At 40.4% G+C, this 14875-nt stretch overlaps 1 long non-coding RNA gene across 2 annotated transcripts in view; it reads left to right on the forward strand.

Moving 5' to 3' along the window:
* The window catches only part of LOC110127093 (uncharacterized), a 75493-nt gene extending 62332 nt beyond the window's left edge, over positions 1 to 13161 (forward strand). For both annotated transcript variants that reach the window (XR_011488926.1, XR_002310635.2), the window contains 2 exons: positions 12472 to 12574; positions 12953 to 13161. This is a non-coding gene — a long non-coding RNA (uncharacterized lncRNA). The remainder of the gene's footprint in view (positions 1 to 12471; positions 12575 to 12952) is intronic.
* Positions 13162 to 14875: the final 1714 nt, after the last annotated feature.

Genomic DNA, 14875 nt, shown 5'->3' on the forward strand with positions numbered 1-14875 from the left:
ACTTTGGGCAAACAGATTCCTGGGAGATCTACCGAAGCAGCTGATCCAAATCCCAGCATGAATGTCACCAGCCCAGCTACATTTGTTATACTTCCTTTTTGCTTCAAAGTCCTCATTTCAAGCCACACAGAATGGTTGCAAATCGTTCCATTAACAAATCATTTTGTCATTCACTTTCCATCTATCATGCTAGATGTCCCGCCTAAGTTTTGTCCTTGATTCAATGTCTGTCAACAAGATAACACTGACTCAAAATTCTATTACCAATTCAAATTAAAGGTAACAGAAGCAGGTTTTGCTGGGCCAGGCATCAGGAACTTTGCAATCCAACTGCTTAAAATTACTTTAATCCTTACATCAAAGCACAGTTTTTATTAACACGTTATTGTTTGTTCCATATCTTCTTATATATGTATATAATATTTTTATAGCAATAAGATCATACAATGCACATTTTTAAAATCTGCTGTTTTGACTTTAAACACCATAGCCTGAACATTTGCTCATGTTAATTAATATTTTTCTACAATATAATTTTAATGGCTACATAATATAGATAATTAATTTAACTCAATTCTCCTAAAGTTGGAAAACTATTCAGGTTGTAACTACTCAGATGTTATAGTTTTTTATCATAAAAATCCCCAGATGATCATACTTATACCTTCATTCCCAATCTTGTCGTCAGAATTCCAGTGGCAGAGGGAATATTTTAATAAATATTAAATATTTGTAATAAATATTGCCAAATTTCTCTCTAGTAAAATGAACCTTGCCTTAATTTTAAATTCTTTCTGCTGTAGGAAGAGTGAAGATTGTGTCAAATGTGAGCGAACCATCTATATTTCTTCTTTGGACAATGCCCACTCATGTCTTTTGCCATTTTCCTTTTGGTGCATTTACTTATTAACCATTGATTTCTGAGAACTCATTATATATTAAGCATCTTAACCTTCTATTTGATATGTATGCAACAAATATTTTTCCCAGTGCTCAAAGCCTAAAAATGTTGCTTAGGCTATTAAGGCTAAAAATGATAAAAACTATTGATGGTTTTTTAAACTGCATTTGCTTTTGGTATGCTTTAAAAGGTGCTTCTGCACTCCTAAGATTATATATAGATTTTTTACTTCAAATATTTGAGTTGTTTCCATTTCATACTGAAATCATTAATTAATCTAGAAAAATCTAATATTTTTCTAAGTAATTCTCTCTTCTTAATACACATCGGCATTTTATTCAAAGAACAATTTATGAATACCTTTTACACAGATTATATTTATTTATTTATATGTCTGCTATGATGCCTAAATCTGTCCCCAAGTTTGAAAGCAATTCAGAAACAATCACTGTGTTTTGGTAACCTTAACTATTTATTCCAAGAGGCATAGTTTGAAAATTCTGAGATGTATGTTAAAGCTAGTTTTGCATCCAACAATGATTTTCCTTATTTTGTTAGGTGTTTATCAGAATTTTAATTTGCTCTTCTAGGTTACATTTTAAACTTAAAGTGAATAGAAGCTGTTTTACCAGTTCCCCAGTCTCATAGCTTGCTAGGTTAGTTAGAAAATGAGCATTGTCAAGAGTGGCCAAAAAACAGCAGAGCATGATACAGAAGTAACTCTCTTTTCCTTTAATTAATTTTTATTGTTATTGTTATTGTAAAAGTGTGATTAAACAGCAACAACAAGTCTACTAGCACTGTGAATGCACATGGAACTGAGGCATATGAGAAGAGTACTTCCTTCCAGAATAAGATGTGACCCAAAGAATTAAAGGTCACCAAAGAACCCATGAAAGTAAGGGAATGAATAACCTAGATTAGGCAGCATTTGATTCATCATCAAAACCAACAACTCCTGCATCAATCTCATTCTGCAAAGATGTAAGAATTGGAGGAAGACTTCTGACAGAAAATAGTAATTCAGTGCCTCCCAAAATTGATTCACTTGCTTGGAAATATGAATCTAAAATGAATCTATTGCTAGGCATTGAATGAACTGATGTAATGTGGCCAGGTTCCAGAGAACATGAGCACCTGTTTTCAAAGACACAAGACTAGACACTGACTTAGTATTTTCAGTAAAGGAATCCAGCTTGAGTTACTCAGTGTGAGTCCCATGAGATTAGAGTCACCTGAACTGGAGTATCAAGTACACGTCTGCTTGTTCAGTGTCATCTCCTTATTCACTCGTTCAATCAACCAACATTCATTGAGCACCTACTGTAAGGAACTGTTCTAGGCCCAGGGGTACACAGCAGTAAACAGTGAAAGTTAGTTAGATAATGAACCTCATTCAAACAGAAAATATTCACTGCAGAAAAATCAAACAAGATGGAATAAAATAATAGGAACTAGAACTTTGAGAGTCACAGACAGCTTCAGACCAGCGAGAGGACACATCTGCATTGAGCATCCATAAATAAAATTCTTTGAGCTAGGTGGGAAATATATCCTTACTCTTGGAGGCCAGGAAATCTTTGTCTATTTATCTGAATATATATATATTTTGATCGGCTTCCAAGGTGGCTCAGTGGTAAAAAATCTGCCTGTCAATAAGGGAGACTAAGGAAACATGGGTTCGATCCCTGGGACTGCAAGATCCCCTGGAGAAGGGAATGGCAACCCTCTCCAGCATACACTTTCCTGGAGAATCCCATGGACAGGGAACCTGACAGGCTGCAATCCATGGGGTCACAAAGGGTCAGACACAAGTGAGCATGCACACACACACACATATATTTTGATAGGCTAAATAATGCCTACCACCCATTATGGCAACCAAAGTGTTGCCATTCCCTCCTCCAGGGGATCTTGCAGTCCCAGGGATCAAACCCATGTTTCCTTAGTCTCCTGCATTGGCAGGCAGATTCTTTATCACTGAGCCACCTGGGAAGCCCATCTCTCTCTATATATATATTCAGATAAAGAGACAAAAATTTCCTGGCCTCCATAAAAGACATCTACATTCTAATCCTTACAACCTGTGAATGTAACCTAATATGGCAAAAAAATAGAACTTGGTAAATATGACTTAAGGATTTTGAGATGGGGACTTTAATATGGGTTTTCTGAGTGGCCTTTGTGCAACACAAGTTTCCATGTAGGAGAGAGGCAGAGGCATATCAGACCATAGAAGAGGAGAAGGCAATGTGACCACAGAGGTAGGGATTAGAGTGATGTGGCCAAGAGACAAGGCAAGCTGGCCATCGGAAGCTGGAAGAGGCCAGGAACAGACTCCCCTAGAGCTCCAAGAAGCAGCATAGCCCTGATGACAGTTCGATTCCAACCTAGTGAAATTGATTTTGGACTTCTGGCCTCTAGAACTGCAAGACAATAGATAATTTAAGCCCCCCAGGTTGTGGTAATTAATTACAGCAGACACAAAAAACTAATACATGCTTGTTAACATGAATGTGTGTGTCTAATATATCCATTTATCTACCAGATGTCTCTATGTAAAGAGCTACCAGTTTCTTTCTTAATAAGATTTTTTTTTAATGTGGATCGTTTTAAAGTCCTTATTGAATTTGTTACAATATTGCTTCTGTCTTATATTTTGTTTTTTTGGCCACAAGTCACATGGCATCTTAGTCCCCCAACAAGGGATTGAACCCACACCCCCTGCATTGGAAGGTGAAGTCTTAACCACTGGACCACCAGGGAAGTCCCTTTTTCTCATCTTTGGAAATGGCACAACCATCTTCTACTTACTCAGGTTGAAAACTTGGAATCATCTCTCAAATTGATTTCCTTCATCCCAACCTCACTCACAATTCCAAACAATCATCAATATCTTCTGGTTCTATCTCCAAAATACATCCTGAATCTGGCCACTTCTCTATCACCATTACCATCACCTTAAGCCAGCATCATCTTTTGCCTGAAGCACTAAAGCAGCTTCCAAACGAATCTCCCATTTCCTGTCTTGTCCCCAGTAATCTGTTTCCCCCAGAGTAGTCAAGAGACACTTTTTAAAAAATATAAGTCAGTTTGAATCACACTCTAAGTAAACCTTCCGATGGTTCCTGTGGCTCTGCTTTGTTAAATCATATGATGCCCTGTGGTCACAAACTGCACACGATCTGCCCCACATCTTCCCTTGGCTCTTGCCTGTGTCCCAGGTCCATTGGTCCTCTTTCTACTCCTTCAACAGGCCCTGCTCATTTTGACTTCAGAGCGCTTGCAGTAAGCTTTCCTCTGCTTGGATCAACTTTCCCTGGCTTTGCATAGCTGGGTCCTCTCATGCTTTGTATCTAAGTTCCAAAGAATCCTGATCTGACCACCCAACTAGAGCAGTCCCTCCCCCCTCCCCCACCCCACTATCCTTTATTATGTCACCTTGTCCAATTTGAGAAATTATTTGATAGTTCTTTTGCCCATCCATTGGCTGTGTTCTCCCCGACTCCACTCCCCACTAGAGTGTAAGCTCCTTGAAAGCAAGGGCTCTGTCTGCCATGTAAAACACTCTTTCACCTTCATCTCAAATGATGGCTTGCTTCTAGTAAATGCCCAATGAATATTTGTTGAACAAATGAATGATTCAAGAACATAAAGTCTTAAAACAAGATGGTTGTTCAGATCAAGTCTGAAATACAAATGGTTGATTCACTATGTAGTCACTGTCACCAGTCTAAAGCTATTTTTTTTTAAGATTTTTTTATGTGCACCATTTTTAAAGTCTTTATTGAACTTGTTACAATACTGTTTCTGTCACATTTTGGTTTCTTAGCCGAAAGGCATGTTGGATCTTAGTTCTACAACCAGGAATCATACCCACACCCCCTGCCTAGTAAAGCGAAGTCTTAACCACTGGATCGCTACAGATGTCCCCAGTCTAAAGCTATTCTTGTTTAGAAGTTGCTTAGCACATCTTTTCTGTTCAGTAGAGAGCTTAAGTGGAAAGGGGGCTAAATATGGATATCTAGAAGCTGTATCAGTCTCATGTGTGCTCTGAAATTAAAAAAGAAAAAAAAAGAGGAAGAAGTGGCTGGAAGAGAAGGAGGAGGAGGAGGAAGAAGGAGGCGAGAGAAGGGGAAATACATACTCTTTTTCTGCATTCTTAGTTTTCTGTAAAGTTTACTTTGAAAAATTCCAGTCTCGCCTCTCAGCTGAATGGTGAGAAAGAGGGTGTTCAATGCAACTGATAATCAAGTAAGGAAACTGGCAAATAATATAGTGATCAATTGTTTGATGGCTTCTGAGAGAGGAAGAAAAGTATTCAGGATGATGCCAACACATAATAAGTGTTCATAAATATTACCAGCTTTTATGATCATTGGTCATTGTTCAAGAACCAAAGGCAACAGTGCAAACCTGATGTCAAGCCACTTGCTGACAAATTCAGTCATTTAGTCTCTGACCAGGAGTATCCTGTCTTCCGCCCACATCCTGAAACTGTGGCAGGCTAACTTGCTAGTTTGCAAGAAGGGTAAAAATCTCAGACCCTCCAGAGTTGATGATAACCCCTAGAGTCCCTGTTCCATGTAAGTGTAGATACACCCCCTTAATTCCTTGTGGATTCACGATGCTCTGATGCTGGAAACTTGCTTCAGCTACAGCTTCTCTGTAGTCATGCTGCATCCACACCACTGCACAGGGCTTTCTCCCATAATCTAGTCACAAACTTCCAACACTTGCTCAAGATTTTCAGGCAGGTCAAGTTCCAGACCAGTCCTACCCAAGCTCCTCCACAGTATCATCATATTAACCAAATATATTATAACCTAATCATTAACCACATTAATAATAATTATCTGGCATAATAATTAATAATGAGGATTACCTGGCGTCAGATAGATATCAGTGGTTTCCCATGTGGTGCTGCTGATAAAGGATCTACCTGCCAATGCAGGAGACTCAAGAGACAAAGGTTCGATCCCTGGGTCAGGAAGATCCCCTGGAGAAGGGAATGTCACCCCACTCCAGTATTCTTGCCTGGAAAACTCCACGGAGGGAGGAGTCTCACGCTACAGTCCACGGGGTCACAAAAAAATCAGACACGACGAGCATGCCCATACACACACAGAGAGATATCAGTATTTGGTTGACAAATGTCCACATTTGACACTTTAGTGCCACGGGTGGTTTTGTTAAGAAAGGGCAGGAAACCAAGCTCCCTCTCTGACCATAGCATTCTGATTTGTCAACCATTCATGAAATGTGACAGAACTCAAAAATAGACATCAAGTCAGGGCCGGCCTCTGGGGCCACCCAGATAGCATGGAAAATGCAATCCAGTGATGGTAATTGAATCAAGAAGAGGGAACACTGCCATCATGATTTTGCCAGACATATTCCAGACTCTGCACAGAGTCTCCTGGACTGCTGGGTGGACGTCATACAAGCAGCCCTGTCATGATCATGTGAGTGTGTGCCTGCTGTGAGCTGAGTCATGTTCAACTCCGACTCTGCGACCCCAGGGACTGGCGCCCGCCAGGCTCCTCTGTCCATGGAATTCTCCAGGCAAGAATACTGGTCACGCCCTCCTCCAGGGGATCTTCCTGACCCAGGGATCGAACCTGGGTCTCCGGCATTGCAGGCAGATTCTTTATCCCTTGAGCCCCCTGAGAAGTGCTTGTGTGCAAACTGCTTAACCATTAATGTTGGGTCAATGATAGCTTTTGTATTAATGAAGCTTACGTATCCAAACGAAATTGCCACTCTCTCAGAGTTGGTTCGCATCTAATAGCCATACTTATCAAAAAGATAAGGATTAAATTAATTACAATTATAAAAAATAATGCTACATTCTGATGCCTCACCTTGTAAGTTACAAAGGACTTTTCACATTAGCTCATGTCATCCTCACAACTCTTTGAGACAAGTACTCTCTGCTCCATTTTATAACTTTTTTTTTTAAGTTTACAGATTAAGATTTATGCATTTTAATACATGTGTGTGTGCTTAGTCACTCAGTCTTGTCCGACTCTTTGTGAGCCCATGGACTGTAGCCCACCAGGTTCCTCTGTCCATGGGATTCTCCAGGCAAGAATACTGGAGTAGGTTGCCATTCCTTCTCCAGAGGATTTTCCCGGCCCAGGGATTGAACCTGGGTCTCCTGCTTTGTAAACAGATTCTTTATCATATGAGCTACAGGGAAGTTCCTTAATGTACGTGCATTTTGTATCAAAAATAAAAAATTGTCAGCCAATATCCAATCTAGTTAACAATATGTATGCTGAAGTATTTAGGGAAAAGGGTACTAATCTTTGCAAAAGAACCCTGAAATCCATCAAAAAATGGAACAGATTAATGGGTAGATGGAAGGTTATATACATGAATAGGTATGTGATGAGAAAGTATGGTAAAGGTTCATGGCAAAGTCTAGATAATGGGATTGTGGGTTTTCACAGTAAATGTTTTTCAGCTTTGCCTTTGGGTTGAAATTTTTTTTATAATAAGTGTTTTAGGATTGCTGGATTCAGAGTCCAGAGTGCTGCGGACACAGCAGGGGGGGGAGAGGGAGGGACGACTTGAAAGCGGAGCACTGACATGTGTATTAATACACGACCATGGGTAAAATAGACAGCTAGTGGGAAGCATCTGCAGAGCCAGCGGAGCTCAGCTTGGAGCTCTGTGCTGACCTAGAGGGGTGATTCACTTTACTGTACAGCGTAAACCAGCAAACATTGTAAAGCAATTATCTTCCAATTAAAAAACCCAAAAGAAAATGTTTTGGGGGAAAATGGAGGCTTAGAGAGATGAAACCTGCCTTTACGTTACAGTCTGAGGCTGGGCTCAGAGCCAAATCCAGTTGATCTGATCTAGTTCCCATGGGTAACGGGAATACTTAAGAAAATTATTATTATTCAGCGTTTTAGGAAGACTACAGTACAGGTAGGTACTGAATTTGTGTTCAGTAAGAGCTATGCAAAACCAGGAGAAGTTCTACCATAGAAGGGACGCTATTTCAGTATGGAGATTGCCTTTTAAACCTGCCTTGCTTCAGCTCAGGGAGGCTTGCCCGCTTCCTGGCAGTCCCTTTGGGGTGTTTGACATTTCTGGTAATGATGCTGCCTCATGCAGCACTGCCTCCCCTCTGAAGGGAGTACGTTCAGAACTGAAGACGCTTCTTCACCTGCTCTCAACGAGGAGAAAACTCTGCCCTTTAAAAAGATCCAAATGTCGCCTGAAGCCCAGTTAGGCAGATGACATTCAGTGTTGACAGTATTATCTCTTTGTAAAGCTACCCGGTGAATACAAAGCATAAAAGGAGAGTTTTTGTTTGGCTGGTTTTGTTTTTGCTTGATTAAACAGAGCTAGACCTCTAAACTAACAATACTGTTTTTCTCATATGCCACAAAAGGTATCTCTGAGAACCAACTCATAGTTCCCTGGGGGAAGGGACAGGGAGTTTGGGATGGACGTGTGCACACGGCTGTATTTAAAATGGATAACCAACAAGGACCTGCTGTATAGCCCAGGGAATTCTGCTCAGCGCTATGCGGCAGTCTGGATGGGAGGGCAGGTGAGGGGAGAACGGATATGTACATGTGTATGTATGGCTGAGTCCCTTTGCCGTCCACCTGAAACTATCACAACATTGTTAATTGGCTCTACTCCAACCTAAAAAGTTTTTTAAAAAATTAAAAATAAAAATTACCAAAAAAAATATCTCTGAAACCTACACTGTGCCGGTTTTGGGGCTATGGCAGCATCTCATCCGTGACAGAACTTCCCACCTTTATAATAACAACATATTTAACATCTATCTCCTCCAATAGCCTGAAAACTTCCGGGGGATCCCGAAAGCTGTCTCAGTCCCCTAACACAGGGTCTGTGGTTATATTTACAAGAAGAACAAATAGAAGAATGAGCTAAAGAATGGCTAAGTAAATGAATGGGTTGATTAGGTTAACTGAGTCGAAAAACTGTGATCTTTTGACTGTATCTGGCCCAATATTTCTATTGGAATTTAACTTTTTTCAGTATCATATCCCATGTGTTATGCTATGCAACCATTAAAAAGTAGCAAAACCACAAAACAAGGGAAAGGGTTTTCTATGAACTTCTTTGTTTTTAAATATCCATGACTAATTTCGGGTTAAAGTAAAGTAAAGTGACGTAAAGTCGCTCAGTCATGTCCGACTCTTTGCGATCCCATGGACTGTAACCGACCAGGCTCCTCTGTCCATGGGATTTTCCAGGCAAGAATACTGGAGTAGGTTGCCTTTTCCTTCTCCAGGGAATCTTCCCGACCCAGGGAGCGAACCCAGGTCTCCAGCATTGCAGACAGACGCTTTACCCTCTGAGCCACCAGGGAAGCCCTACAATTTGGGGTTACCATCCCTGAATTTTTGAAGTGTGCAATTACGCCGTTTATGAACAGAATTCTTGTTTGTTTTTTTTCCTTATTCTTCTCTACTAGTTACTAACAGGGCATCTCTCATACAGAGACAAGCACCACTGGCAAGCAGGGCCCTTTAGGTCTTTCAACTTTCTCACCAAACACAATGGTAACTCTTGGGTTAAGTACACAAGATTTACTGTATCCACAAATAAACATTTTATTAATATAAATTTAGTTTTATTAGTAAATGGATGTGAATATAAATGGATTTCTTCTCACTGTCTTCTAAGCTAGTAAAGCACTGGATCATGTTCTTGACTACTGGGATGAAGCAAAACAGTAGGGATAATACCTACCATCCAGGTTGTGTGGGGATTACAGAAAACGCAGACCATCTGGCAGTACAGGTTACGTGGCCTACGAGCCCCATCCCCTTCCGGGACTCTGTCCTGCTCTAGACCACTGAACACGGCTCCTTCCGCTCACAGTCCCTGCCCCTGCTCACGTGTTGCGTGTGGATCTCATTTCCTGGTTTAGCATGTCCAGTTCCTCATCTTCCTTCATCCCTGGCTCCCAGTGGGCTTTCCTGACTGACTGCTGCTCTGGCCAGTCTGAGACGCAGCTCCTCCCCATCCTTGCACACCCACCCTCCCCTCCAGTGGGTGTCCCAGACCTGTCCCCACCAAGACCCCTCTGTGCTGCTGCCGCTGGACACCAGGGGCCAGGAACCCTTAGGATCAACAGTAAAAAACAGAAAGTAATAGTTACAGCAACACATCGAAGAGCTTTTAAAAACATGAATAACTCCTTGACAGCAATTATCAGGCAATCCCCAAAGAACACAGGGCTCCCCTGGTTGCTCAGATGATAAAGAATCTGCCTGCAATGCAGGAGACCCAGGTTCAATCCCTGGGTCAGGAAGATCCCTGGAGAAGGGAATGGCTACCCACTCCAGTATTCTTGCCTGGAGAATTCCATGGACAGGGATGCCTTGTGGGCTACAGTCCATGGGAATCACAAAGAGTTGGACATGACCGAACGACTAACACATACTCATGCAAACTACACAGCCTAACTGGACACCATTTTCCAAGAACCAACCTAGACCTGAGGTGCCTGAAAGCTTAATTCTACTTGTAATTCTCGGTGGCATTTTAGCAAATTTCTCCAGAGTCCTGTGTTTCACTAAAGCATATAATGAAAACACTTCACTAGCAAATGTAGTTTATCAATACAGTGCAGATAAATGTTCACCCACTATTTCTAGGCAAGAGCTTGGTAATCTGTTTACTTTATCATCATAGCTGCCTAAATGTTCAGGTAAAAGTTTGTACAATGTGGGAGAAAAGCCAATCTTCACTTGCTGAGGTTTCTAATATAACCATTTTACATCCTTTACAGTTTATGTCTTATTTTATTTCGTGCTATCACATCAAAGCAGTCACATGGTGGTCTTGATTATATGTGTACTGTAGATACTGTTTTTTAAAAAAAGAAAAAGTAATTTCCTTTTTCTTCTCTCTCTGTAGAAAGTACAGCAAGGTCTTTGGGGTCTGAGTTCTGAAATTTTGCCTTTGGGGCACTTGGCAGTTATTTCCTGTTTCAAGGACTAGAGCTCTAAATAATTCCTTCCCCTAATCTCTGTTTGGAAATGCTTAGCACTTTGGGAGAAGGAAACAAGGAGATGAGCATGAAATAGGAGGGTGACTGGGGATTTGAGTTTTAATGAGAGGATGAGGACAAAGACAGGAGATGCCACGTTTCCAGGGCCTTGGGACTGGGAGACAAGACAGGAGACAATGAGAGGTGGACACATGTAAATGCGTGAAGACACCAGTGATCCCTCCTGCAGCCCAAAGATCGTAGGACCTTGGATAAGGGGTAATTGTGTGTACACCAAGGGTCTTGGTGCTAAAAACAACAGGAAGCATTTCCATGGTTGTTATTGTTGTTCAGTGGCTAAGTTGTGTCCAACTTTGAGACCTCCTGACTGCAGCATGCCAGGCTTCCCTGTGCTTCACTATCTCTTGGAGTGTGCTCCAATTTATGTACATTGAGTCGGTAATGCTCTCTAACCATCTCATCCTCTGTTGCCCCCTTCTCCTCCTGCCTTCAATCTTTCCCAGCATCAGGGTCTTTTCCAGTGAGTTGGCTCTTGGCATCAGGTGGCCAAAGTGCTGGAGCTTCAGCTTTAGCATCAGTCCTTTCAATGAATATTCAGGGTTGACTTCCTTTAGGATTGACTGGTTGGATCTCCTTGCAGTCCAAGGGACTCTCAAGAGACTTCCCCAACACTACAATTTGAAAGTCTTGTTCAAGACTGAAATAAAAGAACAAACCACTGTAAAGGATAATCTCTGAGATCCTCCTTAAACATCTGGGCTGTGCAGACAGCTGCACAGGCAGACTACTTCTGAAGCTGATTGTAACAGTCACCAACTCCATCAACTAAGAACAAGTATCTTCCCTGTATTGCTGGGGCAATGAGCTGGTTTAACGATGGTGGGGAAGATATCCACATTAATATTTGATTTTGTATGTCTTACAAAATCTTGCTCAAAAATTTTGTTTGATATTGGGGGGCGGGGAAGGTAATCAAGATCCCTTTTTTCCAAATGGCTAAGTGGTTCACACTTACATAATTGGATTTGATCTTTTATTATATCCATACTATATGGCATAAAATAGCACACGATCCTTTTAGGAAATACACAAGTTAAAAATAATTAAAGGAGAAGTGTGTTTAAATGCTTTGCCTTTATTTCAGCTTATGAGGCTTAGTTTATATATATAATCTATAATCCAATCTACTGATCTAGGACAAAATTCCACAAAATTCCACTCAGCCTTGAAGCTTACTTTGTCAGCTAAGGGATAACAAAATTTTTTATTTCCACCCCTATCTTTTTCCATCCTAACCTTTTCATCCCTAACCTTTTCCATCCCTAACTTCCATCCCTCAGTCTTTTTACTTCTAATTTTTCTTCCAATTATCCCTGTGACTGTTTTTAGCTCACTGTTAATAACTTTAACTCTCTAGCTTAATACCCCAACTTCAGAGTTTATATCTGAGATAAGGCATATGTCATTTCTTTCACTCTGTAGTAGCTCTCCCCCAAGAAGAAAAGACAGAAGAAAACTTTGTTAGTCTGTATTTGTTCTGTATTGTTTCTTCTAGACTTGTTCCTGTTCTTTCAGTTAATTGATTTGTATGAGGATTTTGCATTGAGAAATATCCAAACCAGGCAAATTTCTAGAATTCATGTTGGATCAAGGCTCAGGTAAGCAAAATTAAGTTTATCAAGTGCTGCAATTGAAATTATTGGGATCATTATGGAGTTTACAAAAGTCCTCCTGGTATAGTTTGAATGGAAAAGCCACCTTAGCAAAGGTTTCCCAGTGAGGTCCCCAAGGATGCCATAACCTTAGAAAATTAAGTGAATTCATCAGTATTTAGGGTCTGGTCCCAAGCCCTGTAGGTTTAGAAACCCAATGAATCAGAATATTGAGAGTAGATTCTGCTCTCTGGAAAGACTCACATTAACTGGATTCCCAGTACTAATGTATAATAACTAGAATGGCAATTTAGTAGCTTACAATGAAACATAAAGTAAAGAATCAGACAAGATCTTCTTGCTTGTTCATTTCCTCTCCTGTAGACAAATCTACAAGGAAAGCCAGATTATTATCACGAAAAGATGAAAGTCAAACACAGGGAGCAAGTTAAAGTATACCCACTGATGCTGCCAACAAGCCATTCACCTCTGCTGGACCCTGTCCCTGACACTGGACTTGGCACTTCTCTCTAGTTCCAGGCTTATGTTGGAAACCTTAGTCAGCGTGCAAGTGACATTCTTTTCTCTGAACTCACAGGTAAAATCAGCATCTTTCTTTCTTTTTTAAATTCTGATTTTTATATACTGTTTACTTTAAGCAAGGAATTCAGAGGGAAAATAAATTTTAGCAGACATACACTTAAAGTCATTGCAAATACCTAACAAGCTAAAATTTGTTTTCTAAAAGGCACTGAGCCATGATGCATGCTTGGGCATCCCAGTACAATGGGATCCAAGTACCATGGTGGGACCAGAAGTCTAGAACCCACTAGAGCCTAGAGGAGACACAGAATTAACACTGCAGTTTAATAATTGGCTGTCCCTCATGTCTGAGGCATACCCTGTTCTTCTGACTTTTGATATACTTGTTGTCATCTTGGGCTAAATTTCTTCTCACCCTTGCTTCACAGGTCTTTGTTGTACAGCTCCCCAATGAACCTGCTTACTGAGCAATATCCATTTAACTGTCCCTTTTGCATTTCTTTTGACCAGTTTTGTCCCTGGTTTATTATTTGCACCTCCTGAGCTTTATTTCCATAGCACCTGACCTCTGGATGCCAACACTTTTATCCTGCATTGTCCACCTGCCATTTTAGAATTTTACAAAACCGATTGATGGCAATAGTTTTATTGAACTCCCTCATGCTCTACTGTTATTAAAGCAGTAACATTTATACTCAACCACATATTTATAATTTTCAACTGCTAAAGGAATAGTTTTTGGTCAATTTAAAGCCTTAGAAATTTCAACTACAACTTTTCACAGGTTTAACATAATAATTATAAGCCTAATAACAGGCTATTTATGAAATCTGACCTTTCCTGAAAGTGACAACTTTTAACTTTCTAATAAATAAGTAAATTAATTAATCTAATAAATCAAAAACATTAGTTTTGAGACCCATTGAAAACAATTGTTGGTGGAACATAAAGGAGGCTGAGAATTACTGCACAAAGCATTCAATTGTAGAATATTTCTTTGTTTCATTACTTTGTCAATTTTACTACAGAGACAAAAATAAAAGCAGAATCTATATAATCCCATGAGATAAACACTAGATGCTGTCCATGTGCATCTGTGTGACATATTTTAAAGTGTTCATTATCAAATAACCAATATATCCACTGGCTTCCCAGGTGGCACAGTCATAAAGAATTCACCTGCCAATGCAAGAGACGCAAGAGACTCAGGTTCAATCCCTGGAGGAGGAAATGACAACCCAGTGCAGTATCCTGGCCAGGGAAATCCCATGGACAGACGAGCCTGGTGATCTATGGTCCATGGGGTCACAAAGGGTCTTGGGCACAGCTGAGAGTCTGAGCACACACAGGGATCCACTAGCTCATATTTTTTTAATAAACCACAGTTTTCAAAAGTATGTGAGCCCTAATGACTTTATCATAAAATTATTAAAAGTCTTGAAACTCTTAAGTGAAAGTAAGCACACCCCAATTCACCAGTGTCAGATGGAACAGGTCATTTGTCTGATCTTTTTTGTGATGTTAAGTGAAGAAGAGTTGAGATTCAGGCAGAATTTGGAAAGAAAATTGCTCACCCATTTAGAAGGCAGCAGCTCTGGCAGGCTCCATCTAGGGCACACACACTTCCTTTGGATGTGTGGATATCTTAAATACAATTTCCTTCAGATTTTAACCCAAGAGCCATACACATCTCTGAAGCTGACATGTTAGATGGATTTGTTGCTTGGATAATTTATAAACTTTGGAGGAGCCATCTTAGTTATG

Source organism: Odocoileus virginianus, chromosome 8, assembly GCF_023699985.2.
Source record: "Odocoileus virginianus isolate 20LAN1187 ecotype Illinois chromosome 8, Ovbor_1.2, whole genome shotgun sequence".
In the NCBI taxonomy this organism is placed as follows: Eukaryota; Metazoa; Chordata; class Mammalia; order Artiodactyla; family Cervidae; genus Odocoileus; species Odocoileus virginianus.